This window comes from Lithobates pipiens, unplaced genomic scaffold (genome assembly GCF_037356315.1).
Source record: "Lithobates pipiens isolate NorthernLeopardFrog02 unplaced genomic scaffold, aLitPip1_a1.2 Scaffold_27, whole genome shotgun sequence".
In the NCBI taxonomy this organism is placed as follows: domain Eukaryota; kingdom Metazoa; phylum Chordata; class Amphibia; order Anura; family Ranidae; genus Lithobates; species Lithobates pipiens.
Genome location: NW_027507788.1, coordinates 66,821,038 through 66,842,026, shown reverse-complemented (window position 1 = coordinate 66,842,026; position 20,989 = coordinate 66,821,038). Strand labels below are relative to the sequence as shown.

The 20,989-nt window shown below is 41.8% G+C and overlaps 1 long non-coding RNA gene and 11 other non-coding genes across 15 annotated transcripts; all 12 read right to left on the bottom strand.

Annotated features, from left to right (window-relative positions):
• Nucleotides 1-190: 190 nt before the first annotated feature.
• Nucleotides 191-18,692, bottom strand: LOC143933910 (uncharacterized). Of its 4 annotated transcripts, XR_013263168.1 has the most exons (14): nt 18,621-18,692; nt 16,446-16,515; nt 15,425-15,489; nt 14,988-15,049; nt 8,422-8,486; nt 7,979-8,041; nt 6,832-6,935; nt 6,333-6,375; nt 6,090-6,163; nt 3,452-3,516; nt 3,012-3,073; nt 1,727-1,797; nt 500-537; nt 191-322 (listed from the first exon to the last, which is right to left on the bottom strand). It is a non-coding gene; the product is annotated as an uncharacterized LOC143933910 (long non-coding RNA). The 4 variants fall into 4 exon arrangements; XR_013263167.1 differs by lacking the exon at nt 6,832-6,935 and having other exon boundaries at nt 191-316; nt 18,621-18,688; XR_013263165.1 differs by lacking the exon at nt 6,832-6,935 and having other exon boundaries at nt 18,621-18,687.
• Nucleotides 390-464, bottom strand: LOC143934708 (small nucleolar RNA SNORD34). The gene has a single exon (XR_013263347.1). It is a non-coding gene; the product is annotated as a small nucleolar RNA SNORD34 (small nucleolar RNA).
• LOC143934716 (small nucleolar RNA SNORD50) lies at nt 816-881 on the bottom strand. The gene has a single exon (XR_013263355.1). It is a non-coding gene; the product is annotated as a small nucleolar RNA SNORD50 (small nucleolar RNA).
• LOC143934712 (small nucleolar RNA SNORD35) lies at nt 2,562-2,652 on the bottom strand. The gene has a single exon (XR_013263351.1). It is a non-coding gene; the product is annotated as a small nucleolar RNA SNORD35 (small nucleolar RNA).
• On the bottom strand, nt 3,155-3,223 carry LOC143934715 (small nucleolar RNA SNORD50). The gene has a single exon (XR_013263354.1). It is a non-coding gene; the product is annotated as a small nucleolar RNA SNORD50 (small nucleolar RNA).
• LOC143934711 (small nucleolar RNA SNORD35) lies at nt 3,576-3,665 on the bottom strand. The gene has a single exon (XR_013263350.1). It is a non-coding gene; the product is annotated as a small nucleolar RNA SNORD35 (small nucleolar RNA).
• On the bottom strand, nt 6,225-6,297 carry LOC143934706 (small nucleolar RNA SNORD34). Its single transcript, XR_013263346.1, has one exon. It is a non-coding gene; the product is annotated as a small nucleolar RNA SNORD34 (small nucleolar RNA).
• LOC143934717 (small nucleolar RNA SNORD50) lies at nt 6,864-6,929 on the bottom strand. The gene has a single exon (XR_013263356.1). It is a non-coding gene; the product is annotated as a small nucleolar RNA SNORD50 (small nucleolar RNA).
• Nucleotides 8,126-8,194, bottom strand: LOC143934713 (small nucleolar RNA SNORD50). The gene has a single exon (XR_013263352.1). It is a non-coding gene; the product is annotated as a small nucleolar RNA SNORD50 (small nucleolar RNA).
• Nucleotides 8,556-8,645, bottom strand: LOC143934710 (small nucleolar RNA SNORD35). The gene has a single exon (XR_013263349.1). It is a non-coding gene; the product is annotated as a small nucleolar RNA SNORD35 (small nucleolar RNA).
• On the bottom strand, nt 15,131-15,199 carry LOC143934714 (small nucleolar RNA SNORD50). The gene has a single exon (XR_013263353.1). It is a non-coding gene; the product is annotated as a small nucleolar RNA SNORD50 (small nucleolar RNA).
• On the bottom strand, nt 15,560-15,649 carry LOC143934709 (small nucleolar RNA SNORD35). Its single transcript, XR_013263348.1, has one exon. It is a non-coding gene; the product is annotated as a small nucleolar RNA SNORD35 (small nucleolar RNA).
• Nucleotides 18,693-20,989: the final 2,297 nt, after the last annotated feature.

The following is a 20,989-nucleotide window of genomic DNA, read 5'->3' as shown; positions in this document are numbered from 1 at the left end:
TTAGCTTACACAAGACTGAATGAAGGTTGTATAATGGACAATATAGGGGTATTGCTCAATTTACACCAGCAATTGTTTATATAGTGTAGTACATCAGGTGAGGGTATTTTGAGTGGGGTGGAGTGGTCAGTTTATTTTCTTGTCTGCCATTTTTATAGAATGCATGGTAAGAAAAAAAGTTTACGACAAATTGAGTAAAAAAAATATGTTTAATATCCTTTTAATACATTTCCAAAATAAACCATCACTTAACATAAGCATTCAGCTGGAAAGGCACAGGTCTCAAGCACTATTACCCCTGGACAGGCTCCATGTACTGACACTGGGGGAGAAAAAAAAAAAAAAGTTAAGTTTGGGTGGACAAACATAAAATTATGTTATAGGCAATTTCTTGTCTCAGAATATTAAGCTTTTCTCAGAGAATCAAACAATGTAGGTAAAATACAAAATCATCATTGACAAAAAAAAAATAAAAAAAAAAAGAGACTTGAAGACTCACCAATAATGTTTAGCCTTAACGTTGCTAGTCGACAGATTCTAGGGGAAAAAAAAAAAAGTGTAGGCTGTGTAAGCAATACATATAACCAAGTGGCCATTGAGTGAGATTTTCTAAAAAATCAGCAACGACTGCTTGGTGATTTTTACCAACAGGCAAGCCTTTAGAGTTAAATGAATATCTCTTAACACATGTATTGTTTAGGAGATATTTACCCTAAATGCAGCCTGTTATGTCACTGGTGCATACTAGCACATTATTCAATTACATTTTTTAAAAAGCTGCAGTTTACTATTGCTTTAAATGGTCATATCTACTGAACTCAGCAGTCAGATCCATAGTTTTGTCATCATAATGCAGGTTCGGGATAGACTCATCATTGTTCAGATACATGTTAATGACCATCACAATAAATCTCAATTCAAGACTGCACATCCCAGATGGCCTGCTGTATCATCCTAAAGTCAACCAGCTCAGTAGAAAAATATAAAGCACGAAAACGACTACATTAGCAGTAGTCAGTCCAGCAGAGCCAATTCACGCTTACAACACAGATATCAGGGATGCCCAACTCCTAATACCCAATGTTATGGTGCCAGGCAGTTTTTAAAGGGTTTGCTTGTAGAATAGGAGCATTTGAACAGGAGCACTGCCACAACCCAGAAAAGTGCAATGTTAACAGAATGAAGACTGAAGGCTGCACAGCATGTGCTAAAGTGTTCCCACCCCTGGCTGTTGAATAAAGTTCAATACAATTGAGTCCAGTTGCAATTTTCTTGGCAATGATTGCTGGCTTTTGTAGGGGTGGGAAATTGTTAAAGCAGTTGTATACCCCTTTGTCCATTTAGGTTTAAGAGAATCCTGTTTAACATAAAATTTTAGGAGATGGCCACTGACAGATCATGCCAGGATGGACACTGTAGAAGCGATGTCATCATGGCTCTGGCCACTCACAGCACTGGAGCCCATGAACCCAGATGAAAAATGCTGAGGGAACATGTTAGAATGAAGCTCACTACTGAGGGGACCAAGTTAAACATTTCATAATGTGCTAGTATTCTATTGTCTTGCAGGGTTTTCAGCAGTTTACTACTGCTTTAACAGCACACATAAGGCAAGCTGAACAAACAAAGCACAGGGTAAAGCTTAAAATGATAGACCTTATTGTTTTAAATTGGGTCACAGCCAAGCCAGTCATCTCAACTTACAGTAACAAAAAAGCCCACATACCTGAATCTTGGGACATCCTTAGATCACAAGCACAGCAGCAGGTACACTACAGATTCAATCTGTATCACAACCTGTGTAGGAAAACCATAATTTTTTTATTTTATCCAAGCATATTTCACTATATAAAATATGCATCAAACTACACATCACAATTCCTCTAGTCAATACATATTGGTCCCCCCACCTCTCAACTCCATGAATTCTGTTTTCTATTTTTTGGAGTTTTCCCTCTAATCTCCAGTAATCATAACCTCAAAATCTCTTTAAATTTCTGCCAACACTCCCCCCTTACCTCCTCTCCACCAATTCTTAATCTCCCCGCGTTGTGCATTCCAGCAACTGCAATTACCCAGTCCTGGATTTTAGGGCTCTTCCTGTGGCCATCTTTGGAATAAGACTTTCTGCCACGTTCAATAGATGGGGCAATAATGTTTATTTATTGCTTCACTGGGCCCCCTGCTCCATGGAATATACAAACCCACAGGTCTTTTAATAGTTTTGCTGTTATTTCTATTAGCTGCAAGATATTTTTCAAATAATTTTTAATTTTGGGGCAAGTCCACCACAGGCAGGCCATTGTTCCCTTAACCTTACAGCCTCTCCAACATTACTGGGATTTCTCTGGTTGACATTTACCCAATTTATATGGTGTTACGTACCACCTTGTCAAACACTTATAAATTCATTTTGGTTATCTTAGTATCTATAGCCAAGCTATGCGTTACGTTAAAGATCGTCCCAGTCTTATTTCTATACTCCAGTGACCCAACTCTTTTACCCATTGAAATTATACATACACATTAAACAGAACGTACCAAGATTTGCACTAGGATTCTGCAGAGCATCAGCAAAGCCATCTGGCAAAATCGTCAAAGCCTTTTTCAATGAGGCTTGGAAGACCATCGTGAGAATAGACATCATTTGCACTGCATAATCTACAACAGGGATACGCAATTAGTGGACCTCCAGCTGTTGCAAAACTACAAGTCCCATCATACCCCTGGGTGCCATGCTTGTGGCTGTCAGTCTTGTTATGCCTCATGGGACTTTTAGTTCTGCAACAGCTGGAGGTCCATTAATTGCATATCCCTGATCTACAACCACCAACAGGCCATCCATTGCATGCATGTAAACTGCACTGATACATTTACAAATTTCTAGCTGGGGGGGTTGTTTGTGAAAGTAGAAAGGCAGGCTACTTCAATTTGCAAAGGGCTCAGGGCAATAAGTAAATGGAACAAAGTTTACTACAGGATTTCATGGTGCACTCAATGACTGTACAAACCTTTAGTAGTTAGCAAGGCTCCACCAGCTCACACGATATCCAAGGCCAAAATCTCATGTGCCCTGCAAGACAGAAGACTAAGTTACATGCCTAGGCATAAATAGCTAAAGCCAAACTTAAATGCCTTGACAGATGTTATGTTGAACTCAGCAGTCAGATCCATAAAATTGTGTCATCACCAATTCAGGTTCGGGATAGACTCATCATAGTTCAGCTAATCTGACAGTATCCTGGTGAGTGAACAAAAAGCCCAAGACCACTGCAAAGTCAGTTTTGACAGCATCTTGTATACCGATTGTCCACATGAGTGGACAATCGTAAAAAAAGTTCAGCAAGTCAAATTGTTTATTTTATGCTTGTAGCAAAATCTAACATAACTATAGAATAATCAAATACAAAAAAAAGCAACTGAATTACAGCTAAACACAAGCCATTCCTACCTCAAAGGAGACAGATTTCGCACTACTGTAGTCTATAGAACTTTGAACTTCCAACTTTTATCAACCTAAAAAATAAAGAGGATTCAATATCTGACAGACATCCGCTTCCAGTTATTTTATTTGCAGTTTAGCATCAGTTAAGCCTATTGGCAATGTCGTCAGAGCCTCACCACCGAGGCTTGGAAGACCATCGTGAGAAAAAACATCATTTGCATAAGAGACAGAGTCCCAGTTCACAACCAGCACGGAATCAGGGTTTCTCACAGCACACACTGGTTCACATTGACATCTGCAAACTGCAGGGGAGACAGTTAATGGCACCCCGAAGATCAGATTGCAGTGTGAATGGTCAAATGGTGCAGGAATCAGATTTCAGTGCAGACCAAAGGGTTCCTGGCCCATTTTTGGTGCAAATGCAATGCCAGTTTGTATGGCTGAATTTGCATCACACAGACACCACATGTGATCTGCACAACAATGTGGTGTGAAACACATGCAATGTCTGATTGCACAAGTGCAAACTCAGCTTTAGGGGTTTTACTAAATCTGGAGTACAAAATCTGGTGCTCGAAGGATGATAGCCAGCATATAACTAGCATTTGTAATTAAGCTTTGAAAAAACCGTGGAAGCCGATTGGTTTCTATGCAGATTTTTGCACTCCCATAATTAAACCCCTTCAAAGTATAGGGCTACTCTTAACTTTGGTTTTCATGCTGCTCCTTTGATGTGAAGCCATGATCAGTCAAGTAAAATCCATGACCAAATTGGATAACAAAAAGTTTTCACCAACGCAAGAGTTTGGCCAATCAAATATGTCAGTTGGAAGCTTTGGTGCATGAACTGAATTGGCATAGCTTCATTCTTCATGACTGAGCCATTAATATTCCTGGCTATGCTCTTTTGGAAAGACAGGGTGGGGGTGGTAGTGTGCAAGAAGTGATCTCAAAGTGAGTAAAAAAGGGACCTAGATTGAGTGGTGAGGCATTAAGGGTGTGTACTACAAAAATTGGAGTTTGTTAGACTTACCAATGTTAGTGCAGGCTTTGCAGAGATAGAATGGGCTGCAAAAGTGATAATTGGGGGGCCAACTATCCAGAGATTAACTGTTCCTGCAGTGCCATTCCAGTTGAAGAGCAAAAAAAATGTATAATCCTATTACAGGAGTTTGTTCCAGTTCGAGGCCCTGACTTGGAATTATGCACTGCTGGACCTGGTAATCTCAAACTAGGCAAAGCTCATTACTGATCATTTAACACATCTGGGGGTAGTAGTGATCATAACACGATTTCATTTAATGTTGGCTGTAAGCAACAAGCATACTGGAAAGAAACACCAACTTAGCAAATTTTCCAAGGATGAGGGCTGCTGCTCACCAAGTCGTAGGCTGGGAGGGGATATTTGCATCAATGAACACAAATGAGAATTCAAAGAGACTGACCTCACTGCAAAGTATATTACCATGGACAAGAAGTTTAAAATACCAAAAATGAAGCCTGTGGATCACAGCCAAGAAAAAAAAAAAAAAAAAAAAAAAAAAGAAAAAACCACCAGGTGTTCCCCTGGCCAAAGGAAACAGACTGGCATGTGGTGGGGAGAAAAGCCTCTTTATAAAAAAAAAAAAAGTTTTGACAACTGGGAGCCATGATCTCTCAAGACATGGTCACAAGACGTTTAGGGAAAACTGGTGTGGTCAACTTTACAGGAAGATTTACTCCTAAATCAGTATTTGTAATGATGGTGCCCTGCTCTATTTCAAAATTGCATCAACTGCTACCTCTACTAAAGGGTTAATTTTTATTCCAAGACCCATGTTGCAGCAATGAACTTCCTTGTAAAGCACATTGAATGGAAATCTAGGGGAATGAAACAGTTGATGCATGTCATTTGTTCCCTTATTTTTGGTCCTTGTCAGGATTTTTGTAATTGTGCAAAACATAGAAGTCTAAAAAGTTCAGATTTGGGTGGTGCCTAGATGTTGCCTGGTGTGGGATTCACCTGGTACTCTACACATCTTTTGAAGATGTGCTGCATTGCACAGTTATTTGTTGGATATTTTAAATACAAAATCCCACTTTCACTAGGTCCTAAATGGTTTGCTGGGTTATATGGCTGAAGTTACACATTTTAGTAGACAAATCCCAGTAATCTGGGGTCTTCATACCCCCCCAGGCTCAAGCTTATTGCAGAGGTAATCACCACCTACTCACTTGGATTGGTTGGAGGGCTTTTAAAGATATGCTAAGTGCAGGAAGTCAAGTAGGGGCGCTTACAAAAATGTAATAAGCTATGGGGCCTTTGTTCAATTACACAAATGCCTATATCCCAGGTATTGGATGGGTTACATGCTTAGTCAGATTATGGTATTTTTAGCTTATGAATTTCACATAACTAATCACTGTTAAGTAGAATTTTTCCCCCTGCTCTGGGCTACTTATCTAATTATATTACGCAAGCGTTCATACACAATACTACCATGAATGGAGGATATAGGGGTATTGATTAATGTACACCAGCAATTGTTTGTGCATGGTGACGTATTCAGGTGATCTCATTTTCTTGTCTGCTGTTCACTGAATGTATAAGAAAAATGAGAAGTAACACATGTTAAATACATTTCATCATACATCAAAAGCATACCATCACTCATGCGCTCAGCTGGAAAGGCACAGGTTGAGCATTATTCCCCTTGACACAGGCTCCGTGTGCTGAAACTGGGTAAAAACCTCAAGTTAAAAAATTGGATGGACAAAAACATACAAGATGTTATAGGCAATTTGTCTCAGAATAAGAAGCTTTTCTCAGAAATCAAACAATGTAGGTAAAATACAAATCATCATTGACAAATATTAAACATATATAATCTTAAATGAGAAGACTCACCAATAAGGTTTAGCCTTTACTTTGCAACAAGTTCTGACAAATTCTGCAGAGAAATAAAGTGTAGGCTGTAGATAAGCAATATGTATACCAAGTGGTCATTGAGTAATTAAAGCAGTAGTAAAGGCCGTTTTGTGATTTTTTTACCAATAGGCAAAATGTATCTCAAAATGTGCACCATTTAGGGCCGGTTCACACTGCGGGCGATGCGACACGACTTGCCGCAGTGTGACAAGTCGTCCCCGTTCTGTACAATGGAACCGTTCTGAGAGGAGCGACTCGAGTCGCTCCGACTCAGAAAAAAGGTTCCTGTACTACTTCTGGGCGACTTGCATTGACTTCTATACAGAAGTCATCTGCAAGTTGCGGCGAGGCAAGTCGGTGTCGCCTCGCCTGCAGTGTGAACCGGCCCTTAGGAGATTCACCATGGAATCAGCCAGGTATGCTACTTGTGCATACTAGCACATTATGCAATTGTTATTTTTAAGCAGCTGAAGTTTACCATTTCTTTAAATAGTCACATTTCCACTACTGAACTCAGCAGTCAGATCCATAGTTTTGTCATCATAATGCAGGTTCGGGATAGACTCATCATTGTTCAAATACCTGTCACATGAACATAGCAATAAATCTTTAAGAAAAACTGCACATGCCAGATGGTGTGCTCCACCATCCCAAATTAAAATTGAAGGAAACCATTTCATTAGAAAATAAACCAGGAAGGAACACAAGCAGAGCCAATGCACCCTTTCAGTACACAAAGATACAAGGGATGTCAAATGCCTTTTGCCTGATGTACTGGGCAGGTAGCCTTTTTAAACAATTAGACCTGCTGCAGGGTTTACTTGTAGAATAGGAGCATTTGGGCAGCAGCATTGCCACAACCTGGGAAAGTGCACTCCCATACTATGTATCCTGGGCACTGCTTCCCATCTGCAGGCATAGCATGGGGCTGCCGGGTAGAGGGGGAGGGAGGATAGGAGATAAGGAGTCAAAACCCATCTTATTCCTGACATAGCAGTGACGCATACAACTTGTCATTGCATTACATTTCCCAGCCTTTATGGCCAGAGAAACAGTCAGTGCATTACATTCAGTAGCACACAGGGTCTTAAAGACCCTGGATGTCATTAAAGAGAACCTGTAACAAATAAAAAGTTAGTGTTAAACCTCTAAAGTTTTAGACCTGGCAGTAATGTGACAGGAGGGACTACCGTTTTATCCATTAGGGGTCTTTTAGGGACTAGAGCTTGATATGGCTGCTCAGCACGTGCTTAGACAAATAGTATATTAAAAAAAAAAATAATCAATCCACCACCCCTGGCTGTGGAATAGTTACTCTGTGCAATTGAGTTACATTTTTGGGAAATGCCAATTGCTGGCTTGTGGGGAATGGAAACATGGTTAACAGCAGACACTTATAAAGCAAGCTGAAAACAAATAGAAGGCAAAGCTAAAAAATGCTAGACCTTGTTTTAAAATGCATCACGGTTAAGATTTGCATCACAATAAGTGTTACAGTAGGGAAAGGGGCCCCCTCTCCCCCTAGAAAGGAATGCTACTTCAATTTGCAAAGCACTCTGGGTAATACAGTATATGGAACAAAGGTTACTACAGAATTTTATGGTGCACTCAATGACTATACAAACCTTTTAGTAGTTAGCCAAGCTTCACCAGCTCACACAATAGCCAAGGCTAACATCTCATGTGCCCTGCAAGACAGAAGACTTAAGTTACATGCCTAGGCAAACATGTCAAGGCATTCAAGTTTGGCTTTAGCTAGAGATGTTATGTTGAACTCAGCAGTCAGATCCATAAAATTGTGTCATCATAAATTCAGGTTCGGGATAGACTCATCATTGTTCAGCTAATTTCACAGTATCCTGTGAGAAAACAAAAAGCCCAAGACCACTGCCAAGTCACAGCATCTTGTATACTGGTTGCCCACTTAAGAGTAGACAGAAAAATAAGTTCAGCAAGTCAAATTGTTTAATATTTTGTGCTTGTAGTAGCAGAATATAACATACCCATAGAATAATCAAGTATACAAAAAAAAGCAACTGAATTCTAGCTAAACACAAGCCATTCCTACCTCAAAGGAGACAGATTTTGCACCACTATAGTCCATAGAACTTTGGACTTCCAACTTTTATCAACCTAGAAAATAGAGAGGATTCAATATGTGACAGACATCTGCTTTAAGTTATTCCATTTATAGAGGCATGCAGTTTAGCATCAGTTAAGCCTATTGGCAATGTCGTCAGAGCCTCACCACCGAGGCTTGGAAGACCATCGTGAGAAAAAACATCATTTGCATAAGAGACATTGAGTCCCAGTTCACACTGGAGCAATGTGGGAACCAGTACTGAATCACAGGGTTTCACACCACACACCGACATCTGCAAACTGCTGGGGGTGACCCCTCCCTTTTTGTCTTTTTTCTTTTTTTAGAATAAGGCAGCCGTTGATACTGTTATTCTTGATTTAATTGTATCTTATGACGGGTGATCTTGGGCCTTTGGGGGATCTTTAGTGGTTCGGACGCAGGTATACTGGATTAGGTTGAAGGTAGGAGGGAAGAGTGGGAAGTGGGGCTGATAGTAAAAAGGAATATCTGGCGAGCGTTAGATAAAGGGAGGAGGGTCTCCAACCCTGTCAAAATGAGGGGAAAGACAAGTAAAGTTAACAAGACAGCCACCCCGGCTACAAGTCCGGTCGGGATCCAAAAATATTTAGCTGCAAACTCTAGTATAAGAGAGGATGAAGGGACTGACAGCCCCAGAACAGATAAATCTATTCGCCCAGGCCCAAGTAGACAGAAGGGGGAAGAGGGAAGGGGGGTAAAAAATACCACGAGTAAGTCAAGCGAGATTAAAAAAAAAAGCGGGGTAAATTTACAGAATGTAGAAATAGACCAGAATAATTCCCGGGGGGAGGGGGAGGTGGTTAACAGGGAGACAGAAGAAATGATTCCGGATAGCCATAGAGAAACCCTCCAACCCCCACAAATCAGGGAGATGCTCTCTGAGATGTTCTCGAGAATGGAGATCTCCCTAAGGGCAGATATCGCAACAATAAGAAGTGATATAGGTTTGGTATTGGGGAGAGTTGAGGAGTTAGAAAACAGAGTTGAGTCTCAAGAGATTAAGATGGAGGGAATCTTAGAGCAGATAACAGCTCTCCGGAAATCAAATAGAGCAATTAGATATAAGCTGGAGGACCAAGAAAATAGAAGTAGGAGAAAGAATATACGGATAAAAGGTCTCCCCGAGTCATATGGTGGGTCGGCTCTGGGCGAGATAGCTCAACAGATTTTTAACCCTTTATTAGATAAGGAAGTCACAGCCCCTTTGAAAATTGATAGAATACATAGAATGACTCTACCCCGGGGGATTAGAACAGAAGCACCTCGAGACGTTATAGTGAGATTTCACAATGTAGTAGAAAAAATGCAGGTAATGAGAAGAGGGAGAACACAGTCTGGGGTGGTCCATGAGGGCACGGAACTGCAGATCTACCCTGATTTAGCGGGTGAGACATTGGGAAGGAGGAGATGCTTAAAACCACTTACTGAACTGCTGAGAGCGGCGGACATCCCATATCAATGGGGATTTCCTGCATGCCTCATAGGAAAGAAAGAGGGACGATCTGCAGTTCTGCGCTACCCTGAAGACCTCCCAGAATTTTGTGAACAGTTAGGTATAATCCCTGCCCCTCAGATAGAATGGAGTAGTGAAGATGTATTAGGGGCGGAAGGGAATAGTACCCGGGGGAGGAAAGGGCAGGGCCGACCAATCAGGGGGAGTCGAAAGTAGATTACTGGAATTGAGCTGAACTGATGAATTTGCACTGAGAGTTGAGGGGTGAGGGGGGGGAATTGGGGGGAGGGAGGGAGGGTAGGCGAGAGGAGTCTTGGGCGGATTAAGGTTCAAGCTCCAGGGATACTATGGGGGTGAGGCGAACACAAACAGCGGCCCACCAATGCCATAGGCTTAACGGGAAGGGGGGTGTCCTACCCAGTCTCATGAGACGTTCCGTTATAGGACAAAGGGGGTTCTGGGAGGGGAGATGGAGGGAGGGAGGGAAAGGGAGGGGGGTGGTTTTCGGTTGCTTTTTTGGGCTCTCACTCGGTCCTCCCATGGGACTAGCAGGTACAGGCACCACTGGATCCACTAGACGCTTAGGAGGAAAGGAAAAAAGAAAGAAGAAAGGGAAAGAAAGAAGGGAAGGAAAGAAAAGGAAAAAAAAAAGAGAAAAAAATAGGGAGGGGAATTATCCCAGTAGAGAGGTATGGTAGTCCTTAATGTTGTTACGTATAATGTAAGGGGTTTAAATTCAAAAAGGAAAAGATTCCGGGTAAATGACGAACTGCAATATATGGACGCAAATATAGTGTGTTTGCAGGAGACGCATATAACATGCACTTCTGGGGTTAGACTGAATTCGGCCAATTACCCGGTGTGGTTCTACGGGGATTCCCCATCCCCCTTCTCGAGAGGGGTTGCAATAGGGTTCAGTAGAACAATAAGATTTAACCTAGAAGAGCGACTGGTGGATCCGGAGGGTCGTTACCTATGCCTAAAAGGTATGCTGTTTAATTCTAAATGTACAATTGTTAATATCTATGCCCCAAACAAGAATACGGGTCGATTCGTGAAGAAAGTTTTGAATAAAATAGAAGATTTTAAAGAAGGGAAATTAATTTTGGCAGGTGATTTCAATTGGAGCATGAACCCCAAAATAGATACTACAGGGGTGGGGCCTAGGATATCTGAACATAAACTGAGGTCATTTTCAAGAGTATTAACTGCATACCAATTATATGATACTTGGAGAACACTGCACCCTAAAGATAGGGATTATACATGTTTTTCCTCGGTCCATGGTTCCTTTTCCCGTATAGATTATATCTTCCTGGAGCATTCATTTTTAAGGGCACTTAAGAAGGCTGAAATAAAGATAAGAACTGTTTCAGATCATGCTCCTGTGCTGATTCAGTTGGAGATCGGGGGGGACCATGGACCGAGGACGAATTGGAGACTGAATGAATCTCTATTACAGGACAAAGATACAGCAGAAAGGATTGAGCAGGAGATTATACAATTCTTTAGTCTGAATGACATCCCGGAAACATCTAGCCCTGTATTATGGGAAGCGCACAAGGCAGTTATAAGAGGCGTATTAATAGGGATTGGTGCAGGGAAAAAGAGAGAGAGGGAGAAGAAGAAATCCCTATTATACGAGGAAATTCAGAGATTGGAACAGTTGGGGAGACCATGGGGGCTTCAGGACACCCAAGATTTAATAACAAAAAAACGTGAGTTAGATGATTGCTTAGAGCAGAATAGGAGATCGATCTATCATATTTTGGGAAGAGAAAGGTACCAATGGGGGAATAAATCAGGTAAATGGCTGGCTAGGAGGGTGAAGGAAAAGAAAAATAGAACTTTCATTCCAAACGTAAGAAATGCTGCGGGGGACTTACAAAATATGCCAGACGATATTGTTAACACATTCTTCACATATTATCAGGGCCTATATAATATCGGGCAACAGGATAAGGGTGAGAATCAAGTAGAGGAGGGAATAAAGGAATATCTAAATCAGTTAGATATCCCCAGGGCCAGGCAATTAGAAATGGAAGCATTAGAAACCCCAATAACAAGGGCGGAGGTTGAGAGGGCGATCAAAAATACAGCTAAAGGAGGGTGCCCGGGGCCCGATGGTTTCCCGATCTCCTACTATAAACAATTCCAAAAACAGCTAGTCCCAAGATTATGCGACTATTTTAATGCAGTGGGGAAGGGTCAAGCATTTCGTGAAGAAACACTTCTGACACATGTGGTCCTGATCTTAAAAGAGGGAAAAGACCCGGCGGCAGTAGAAAGCTATAGGCCAATTTCTTTATTAAATTCAGACATTAAATTGTTTGCAAAAATTATTGCAGAGAGATTGGGACCACATGTGCCAGAATGGATATTGCAGGATCAGGTTGGATTTATTGAGGGGAGAGAGGGTCGGGATAACACATTAAAGACCATTATGTTATGCCAAGAAGCGGTAAGACGGGGCACCCATGCGGTGCTCATGTCAATAGACGCGGAAAAGGCATTTGACCGAGTGGGGTGGAGGTTCTTGTTTGAGGTTCTGGAAAGGTATGGAGTGGGGGACCGTATGAGGGGTTGGGTAGACGCCCTTTATACCCACCCTAAAGCTAGAATAAGAATAAACGGGGCCCTGTCCTGCCCCCTTGAGTTATTCAATGGGACAAGACAGGGCTGCCCGCTATCCCCATTATTATTTATACTGTCACTAGAACCTCTGTTGAGGGCCATTAGGATGAATTCAAACATTTATGGGATAAGGGCTGCTGACAGGGAGTTCAAGGTTGCGGCGTTTGCCGACGACCTTTTGCTTTATATTTCCAACCCTGGGTCTTCCATACCAGCACTAATGGAAGAACTATCAAGTTATGGGAAGGTCTCTAACTTCAAGGTTAATACATCTAAATCCGAAATTCTGAATCTGAATATTTCTATAACAGAGCAGAGCCGTCTTCGGTCTAAATTCCCCTTTAGATGGTGTGGGAGGGAATTGGTCTACTTGGGAATAAGGCTGACAGCAGAGGTGAGTGATCTGTTTGAGGCCAATTATATACCCTTATTAAATAAAATTAAACAGAATTTGGAAAGGTGTCAATATAAAGCTCTATCATGGACAGGTAGAATAAACGTAGTTAAAATGTTTATTTTACCAATCTTTTCCTATACATGCCAAATGATCCCAATAGTGTTACCACAGGTTTATTTAAATAAATTAAAAATCTTGATTAACAGATTTATATGGAAAAAAAAAGCGGCAAGGGTGGCTCGGAATACCCTGATCAGAAGTAAAGAAAGGGGAGGGTTGGCAATGCCGGATCTCCAAAAGTATTATGAGGCTATAGCAATCTCTCGAATACCGGACTGGATTTATAATAAAAAGGGTAAGGACTGGGCTGAATTAGAAATTAAGTTAAGTAGAAGGGATTTAGGGGAAATAGTATGGATACCTGCAAAACACAGAGAATTAGGCCCTAACACAAGCACACTCACAAAAAATTTATTTCAGATATGGGACACAATAAACAAACGACATAACTGGGAACACAACTCACCACTAATGCCACTACTGGACACTAAATTCTTTATCCCAGGTCAAGAGGAATATTTATATTATAGTAGTTGGGTTAAGAAAGATAATATTAAAGTACAGGAGGTGATGGAAGGTAATAGGATGTGCACATATGAAGAAATTATAGGGAAATGGGGACATAAACCATTAGACAAATGGAGATATTTTCAATTATATTATTTTATTCAGTCTTTACCACAGCCACTACGGGGTATGGAACAACTTAGACCGTTGGAGAAGCTATTAGTGAACCGACAGTGCCTTCAAAAAAGAATCTCAAAATTTTATAAAATTCTAATAGAAAGAATAGAGCAAAATTACCCTCCCTATTTAGAAAAATGGGAAAACGAAATCGGGTCCTTAGGTGATGATGGCCATAGAAATAGGATAATTAGACGAACCTACTCGGTTACCGTAGATTCGCAAACACGAGAGATGTCATATAAACTTTTAACAAGATGGTACATAACCCCACAACAAGGAAATAAAATATGTAGTGCGACCCCCCGGCTATGCTGGAGAGGCTGCATGGGGGAGGGGTCTTTTGCCCACATATGGTGGCTGTGCCCTAAGATACAGATATTTTGGGATAAAGTAATAGAAACTATTTTTGAAATAACAGGGGAAAGGATTAGGAGGGATCCATGGGTATGTTTGTTTCATGATATAGAAAAAGGAGAGAAGGAGTATGCGTATTCCTTGATACCCTCTTTATTAAATGCTGCTAAATCATTGATACCGCTTAGATGGAAAAGAGCTGACCCGCCCTCAATGAGGGAGTGGGCAGATAGGTTAGAAAAGACTCGAATCATAGAAGAGTCAATGTACAAACTGGATAACTTGGAGGAAAGGTACCAAAATAAATGGCGTCTTTGGGTATTGTTTGGTAAAACTGAAAGCTATCTGAAGAGGATTGAAAGCTAGTTAAAAGGAGTCCCATGGAGTAGGATCGAGTGAGGGAGGGGTGGGAAGGGGGGGGGGAGGGAATAGGAAGATAACCTGTATAAGAAATGATGTTGTATTTAACATGTGAAATAGTTTATATATGAATCGTGGTTTTTTGTAAATTTTGGAAAATCCTATAAATAAAGAATTAAAAAAAAAAAAAACTGCTGGGGGTGAGTTAATGGCACCCTCAGATCAGTTTGCAGATTGCAGTGTGAACAGTCAAATGGTGCAGGAATCAGATTGCATAGGTGTGAAGACCCATGTGATCAGATTTCGGTGCAGACCAAAAAGGTCCTGACCCATTCTGGTGCAAGTTCTGCCAGTTTGTACGACTGAATTTGCCTTGCACATAATCTACAACCACCAACAGCCCTTCCATTGCATGCATCCAAACTGCACTGATCCATTTACAAATTTCTAGCCAGAGGGGTGGGGTTGGTGTAAGAAAGGCAGGCTACTTCAATTTGCTAAGGGCAATAACTAAACGGAACAAAGTTTAGTACAGGATTTTATGGTGCACTCAATGACTGTACAAACCTTTAGTAGTTAGCAAGGCTCCACCAGCTCACACGATATCCAAGGCTAAAATCTCATGTGCCCTGCAAGACAGAAGACCAAGTCACATGCCTAGGCATAAATAGCTAAAGCCAAACTTAAATGCCTTGACAGATGTTATGTTGAACTCAGCAGTCAGATCCATAAAATTGTGTCATCACCAATTCAGGTTCGGGATAGACTCATCATAGTTCAGCTAATCTGACAGTATCCTGGTGAGTGAACAAAAAGCCCAAGACCACTGCAATGTCAGTTTTGACAGCATCTTGTATACCGATTGTCCACATGAGTGGACAATCGAAAAAAGTTCAGCAAGTCAAATTGTTTATTTTATGCTTGTAGCAGAATCTAACATAACTATAGAATAATCAAATACAAAAAAAGCAACTGAATTACAGCTAAACACAAGCCATTCCTACCTCAAAGGAGACAGATTTTGCACTACTATAGTCCATAGAACTTTGAACTTCCAACTTTTATCAACCTAAAAAAATAAAGAGGATTCAATATCTGGCAGACATCTGCTTTAAGTTATTCCATTTATAGAGGCATGCAGTTTAGCATCAGTTAAGCCTATTGGCAATGTCGTCAGAGCCTCACCACCGAGGCTTGGAAGACCATCGTGAGAAAAAACATCATTTGCATAAGAGACAGAGTTCCAGTTCACACTGGAGCAATGTGGGAACCAGTACTGAATCACAGGGTTTCACACCACACACCGGTTCACACCGACATCTGCAAACTGCTGGGGGTGAGTTAATGGCACCCTCAGATCAGTTTGCAGTGTGAACAGATCCCCAAGACCCATGTGATCAGATTTCAGTGCAGACCAAAAAGGGTCCTGACCCATTTTGGTGCAAGTTCTGCCAGTTTGCAAGACTGAATGTGCATTGCAGACATCACATGTGATCTGCACAGCAATGTGGTGCAAAACACATGCAATGTCTAATCGCACAAATGTGAACCCAGCCTTAGGGGTTAATTTACTAAAACTGAAGAGTGTAAGATCTGGTACAACTGCATGACAGCCAGCATCTAACTAGTGTTTGTAATTGAAACTGCATAGAAACCAATCGGCTTCCAGGATTTTATCAGAGCTGCACCAGATTTTGCACTCCTTAGACCCCATTCACACCTGAGAGTTTTGTAGCTTGAAGCCTGAAGCTACAAAACGCTAGAGGGGAAAAATTCTATCATCAATGGAGATGGTTCACATCTTCACTACATGTCGCCTGAAGCTCAAACAAGTTCCGGACCCTTTTTTGTCGCTCGAATTAAGCAGATTTGGGTGTTTCTTCTTTTAACATTGGTGACCTTTTGCCCTGCACAAAATAGCCACGAATCTCGGTAAAAAATACTGCAAAAACGCTACGCTCAGGTGTGAATGCAGCCTTATAATTAGTAAATCAACCTTTTAAACACATACAGGACTACTCTTACCTTCAGTTTTTAAGATGCTTCTTTCAAGTCAAACCACAATCAAGCAAGTAAAATCCATTACATCGGATTCCTAAAACAGAAGATATAATTTATTAACCTTCTAAACCCAAAACATATCCTCTACAACAGAAAAAAATGCACAATATATGACAATTAGTGTTTATTCACCAATGCAAGAATCCAGCCAAGCAAATTGCCATTGCTGAATAGCATCTTCTTTCAGCATGGCTAGGCTATTAATATTCCTGGATATGCTCTTTTGGAAAGAGGGTAAAACAGGGGTGGCAGTGTGTCTGACATGACCGCAAAGTGATTGAAAGTACCTAGATGGAGTAATGAGGCATTATGGGTGAACTGCACATGGGTGTGCTTACCACAAAAGTAATTGGAGTTTGCTACAGACCTCCCAGTGTTAATGTGGAGACAACGCTCCTTGCAGAGATAGAAATGGCTGCAAACCGTGATGGGAGGGGGATTTTAACTACCCACAAATTGACGGAGTAAAGTCACAGCAGGAACAGTTAAAAGGTAAAAATGTAGTGTTTTATGGTTTAGTTAATTGAGGTCCCAAATAAGCATGTTTTGCTGGACCTGGTAATCTCAAATCAAGCCATCCACATATTGTGGGGCTTCCCTGGTAAACTAGTGTGGGCATCCAAGGGGGGCTGCACTGATAATTTTGGGGCAGATTAAAAAACACAAATTGCAAAAACATTACATTCTTTTCTGTAGCTTCTCCATTGAAGTACATTGAACCAAAAAAAAAAAAAAGGCACCCTTTTGGATTAAAAGTCCCTGACTTTTTCCAAATATGCAGCAGCAAAAAAAAGCACAGGTATGAACGTGTCCCATAGGAAACCATATAAGTGAACTGCAGTGCATTTCTGCAAAAAGCACCAACATAGATGTGAACCAGGCCTAAGACATTTAGTAACATGAGATTAAAAAGGCTAAAATTAGCCCTTTATAGTAATAAAAAAAAAATCTCACTACTGGAAACTTTTTTACTGCAGAACAGTGAAAGTAATATTTATAGTAGTGATTATATTGTTACACTATAAATGGCTCATTTTAGTTTTTTTAAACCCCATTATGTTAGTGGCCGATTATAAAAATAGTAAAATCGATTTCATAATCGATTAGTTGTTTCAGCCCTAGTAACTATACAAGGTTAAAGTGGTTGCAAACCCTTACAACACACTTTGACCCTACAAGCTTAGATTAAGGCTTACCTGTAGGTCCAAGAAATATCTCCTAAACCTATACGGTTTAGGAGATTTGCCGAAAGACAGGCACCGCTGTCTACGGCGCATGCGCCATAGACAGCGGCACACTGAGTGCGCCGCAGTCAACGGCGATACGCCACGAGTGGCAGCTCCCGTACCCAAGCGGGAGTGACATCATCGCGGCTTCACCGAATGACAGCGGCGGAGCAGCGAGACCCACCAAGAAAATGGATGCAGCGGACAGCGGTGACTTCGCTGGCTCCTGTGTCAGGTAAGTGTCACATAATGGGCTACTATGCGATGCATAGTAGTCCATTATGCTTTGCAGGGAATCAGAGAGGAAGTAAACTCATCAGGGTTTACTTCATCTTTAACCCCCCAGAAGCTGGAAACCACTGCAGTTACTACCCCAGCAATGTCCACTTAGTTCCAGGTCCCATGATGAGCGGTCCACCCGTTACATTGTGAGTACAGGGGGTTGGCTACACAGTACAAGCACCAGAGAAAGCCTTTTCATTCTCAATGAATGCAAGATGTAGCCAGTGGTCCTTCCCAATCAAAAAAATGCATTGCAGTCAGAAAATACAAGGCGATTTTGAGTGAAACCGATAACAGATCACTCCCTGCGTTGTCCAAAGAACACTTAGCATTCATTCGGGACATAAGAGTTATTCTCTGAATGGCACCCATTGTGTATATTACAGAAGGGACTGCCATACGTCGGGCACGGCCTAGCAGTACCAGCAGACCAGCGAACGTATAAATCCTATGGCCGGAGTTACGCTAAAAAGACGCACGTGCTCATACAGCAGCGAGACTCCATGTGGGAAGGCGGGAGCAAACCAAGCCGCACTGCTGTGTGTAAGACGAACATAACCCTTGAACCTAGTTAACGTTTACAGAATACCGTTCTACTAGAGGCCGCTGCCACGTTCCATCACCTCCTTACCTTCCATTGCAGAAGTCGGAAGAAAGAGAACACCAGCCCACTGCGGGGCCTGTTTTATAGCAGCAGCGGGAGGAAGTGATGCCACGAAACTGGCAGATGGGAGTGTTGCTGTGCTTATGTTAGGTATTTGAGGCTCTATAGCAGATCGCCATTACTGGAAAGAGGGACGTCTCGCGAGACTGATAAAGGGAAGTTTCAGGGACTGGAGCCATGTTTGTGTAGCTAGTAAGCTAGTAGCACAACACATAGGTGCTGAGGGAGGAAGGCTTAGTGTAAACATCAAGTTCCTCATTGCTGATCTGACCATTTTATTTGGCTGGCTTGCCATGCTTACCCTCTTTTTTCTTTAACATTTTGAATCTGATTTAATAGTAGATATTAGCATGCAGTAGTGTTTTGATTGTGTGTGAACATGCTATATCCCTGCTTAACCGCTTCAGCCCGGAATATTTTACCCCCCCTTCCTGACCAGCGCACTTTTTGCAATTCGGCACTGCGTAGTTTTAACTGAAAATTGCACGGTCATGTGATGTTGCTCCCAAACAAAATTACTTCCCTTTTTCCCCCACAAATAGTTTTCTTTTGGGGGTATTTGATCACCTCTGCGTTTTTTATTTTTTGTGCTATAAACAAAAAAAGAGAGGCAATTTTGAAAAAACGCGTTATTTTTTAAATTTTGCTATAATATAATAAATTTATATAATTTTTTTTTTCCTCAGTTTTGGCTGATACATATTCTACATATTTTTGGTAAAAATCGCAATAAGCGTTGATTGGTTTGCGCATATTCGTGTGACACTCACGGACCACGTGCAGTGCATTGCTGGCTCACGATTGGCCAAGCATGCACTGTGACCCCACATGCTTGGCCAATCACGCCGGTGTCCTATCATATAAGGTCCCCATCCGATAGTGTCCGCTGTGTACTCCGAGGATGAACGGCGCTTGCGCCATGAGTCCAGGTTATATCCCCACTATCCAAGTGGACATAGAGTAAGAATATAAAAGAGCCGAGCGTATAACCCTTATTGCTGGCGTTCTGTAATACAGGCACCTGCAGCAGATAAAGTGGGTGTTGTGTGCCTCCAGCACAGTATACACCTGAAGCTACCCTTTATTACTGGTGTTCTGTAATACACGCATCTGCAGCAGTTAAAGTGGTTGTTGTGTGCCTCCAGCACAGTATACACCTGAAGATAACCCTTATTGCTGGTGTTCTGTAATACAGGCATCTGCAGCAGATAAAGTGGGTGTTGTGTGCCTCCAGCACAGTATACACCTGAAGCTACCCTTTATTACTGATGTTCTGTAATACACGCATCTGCAGCATTTAAAGTGGGTGTTGTGTGCCTCCAGCAAAGTATACACCTGAAGCTATCCTTTATTACCGGTGTTCTGTAATACAGGCATCTGCAGCAGTTAAAGTGGGTGTTGTGTGCCTCCAGCACAGTATACACCTGAAGCTACCCTTTATTACTGGTGTTCTGTAATACACGCATCTGCAGCAGTTAAAGTGGTTGTTGTGTGCCTCCAGCACAGTATACACCTGAAGATAACCCTTATTGCTGGTGTTCTGTAATACAGGCATCTTCAGCAGTTAAAGTGGGTGTTGTGTGCCTTCAGCACAGTATACACCTGAAGCTATCCTTTATTACCGGTGTTCTGTAATACAGGCACCTGCAGCAGTTAAAGTGGGTGTTGTGTGCTCCAGCACAGTATACACCTGAAGCTACCCTTTATTACTGGTGTTCTGTAATACACGCATCTGCAGCAGTTAAAGTGGGTGTTGTGTGTCTCCAGCACAATATACACCTGAAGCTACCCTTTATTAATGATGTTCTGTAATACAGGCATCTGCAGCAGTTAAAGTGGGTGTTGTGTGCCTCCAGCACAGTATACACCTGAAGCTACCCTTTATTACTGGTGTTCTGTAATACAGGCATCTGCAGCATTTACAGTGGGTGTTGTGTGCCTCCTGAACAGTATACAGCTGAAGTTACCCCTTATTGCTGATGTTGTTCTGTTTCTGTAACACAGGAAGGCAGCTGCAATAATTACAGTCGGTGTACTGTGTCATCTGCTCAGTGTGCACCTAAAGCTACCCAATTGATGGTTTTCCCATTTCCTTGCAGGCCATTAGTATGTCTGGAAGGCCAACAAGGAGAGGCAGACAGTCACGAGCCAATAAAAGAGGGCAAGCAGGCTCTGTGTCTAGAGACAAAAGTGCTAGTCGTGGACGCGGTGCATCGTCATCAGCACGTGGGCATGGGACACGCTTGTCCTTATTTTCGGCAGCTGGATGTGTTGAGCCGCATCATGCCGAAGACTTAGTAGAGTGGATGACCAAGGCCTCCTCATCCTCCTCATCC